Below are 2,178 nucleotides of genomic sequence, written 5' to 3'. Positions count from 1 at the left end.
CGCCTGTGTTTTGCTTATTTTTTGTGTCTTACAACATAAAAGTCACCAACTGCATCCCTGAGTAAGTATTGACGACATGTGCCTGGTGTGCATGTATATATATATATATATATATATATATATATATATATATATATATATATATATCATATACACACACACACACATATATATATATATATATATACACATATATATACATGCAAATACACACACACACTCACATGTACGTTCAAGTTTTTGTTACTTAAAACACTAGACATTGCAAGAATAGCATTGGAGTAAGTCATCAGTTTCAAAAGAATAAATCAACTCAACTGTAATAATACATCCATAAATTACATACTTGTCTGTCCATCTCTTTCTTTGTATGTATGTATCATGCTATTTTAGAATGGTGGATCTTGAAGCAGATAAAGCTATAAATAATAGCATGTAAATATTGGATTAGATAACCCTTTGCATAGAAAAATTCAAAGTACTGCTTTGGTCTCGTGGTAGAATCCCTGTCATGTTTACAGGAGATGTAAGTTCAAGTTTCATGGACAGCCTTTGATTTTTTCTGTCTAAAAGGAGTTTTTAACCCACTATTTGGATGCTATTATTCAAAGCCTTATCTGCTTCAAGATCCACCATTCCATAAAGAAAAACTATCTCATGTTCTTTCAAAGTTTATTAATTTTTATGATGTCAATAATGTATACTATCATTTCTACATCCATGCTTGCATGGATCAGTTGGAATTCATTTTGGGAGATTTTTTAGACTAAAATAATCTTCCTGTTGCTAACACTAAGCTGTTTCCAGGTAAGTTAATATTTCCAGAACAGCTGTGCATTTTCTTGGATTTCAAACTTTGATGGTGAAAACATATTCTTAGAAGAGTACACTCAAATTTGGAACTGATGTCACTGGTTGGTTTGTCATCCCTAATTTATTGAAACCAGTTAGATGATGTGGTGATGAACAGATTTAACAAAATATGGCTAACATCTTACAGCAGCATAGTTTGTGAAAGCTTGTGGCTTTGTGTTAGTGTATTCGGCTCATGATCACAAGGTGATGGGTTCAACACATAGCAGTGCATTGTGACCTTCAGTAAGACTCTTGATTTCATGTTGCTCAAGTCTAACCTGCTGGTGAAAAAGAGTTGAACCTGTCACTCAAAGATCCAGCCCTGTTACATTCTGTCATGCTGAATTTCCCTGAGAACTATATTAAGGGTGCATGTGTCTGTGGAGTGCTCAACCACTTAATTAATTTCACAAGTAGGCTATTCTGCTGATTGAACTGAGGTAATTGAAGCATTCGAACAGTTTATCAGTGTCAAAGATGACAAATTCTTCGAAGATGGAATATATGCCTTAAAGGAAAATTGGATGAAGGTCTTAAATGAACAAGGATTATAGTTTGATTAAATAAATAAAAATTCTAAAAATTAAAAAACAGTTTTAATGTTTCCTTTTTCAAATGCAACATTCCAAGTGAGACAACCTAATATATATAGGTGCACGCACAGCTGTGTGGTAAGCAGTTTACTTCCCAACTACATGGTTCCTAGTTCAATCCCACTGTGTGACACCTTGGGCAAGTGTCTTCTTCTATAACCTCAGGCTATAAATCCTTATAATACACCTTATACTTGTAAAATTTTCATATTTTTTAATGAAATACTTGCAATAGCAAGCTACAAATTTAAAATTAAGGATCGTTATTAGAATCACCCCAAAATAAAACTGTTCGAATTAAACTCAATCTTTAATACATATATATTGCATTCATAATGCAAAAATACCTTGTAGACGGCTGCAATAGTCTGCAAAATAGAAATAAAATTTTGAAATTCATTCTTTTGGTGTAGCCCAACACCAAATGACCCTGATCTGATACTAGTCCACAGCCTGGTCATTGGGGACCCCAGTTTTAAATTGTATAATGACATCAGGCTAAACACAGCAACAACGCATGAAAACAATAAAGGAAGTGAAACAGGGACTTACTGCTATTCAGCTACGTTTTCAGTTGTGAAGTGAGAAATGAGAGAAAATCCACCCAGTTTACTCACATCAATTCTAGATGCTTCAATAGACGTCAGTGTTAGCAGCTCATTGTAACATTTAACAATTATGTTCTATTCTGATTCTTGGCTATCTGCTGGTCATATTCCCACATGTGTCA

Source organism: Octopus bimaculoides, chromosome 3 (genome assembly GCF_046866305.1).
Source record: "Octopus bimaculoides isolate indiv1 chromosome 3, ASM4686630v1, whole genome shotgun sequence".
Classification (NCBI taxonomy): Eukaryota; Metazoa; Mollusca; class Cephalopoda; order Octopoda; family Octopodidae; genus Octopus; species Octopus bimaculoides.
Note: the sequence above shows the minus strand (reverse complement) of the source record.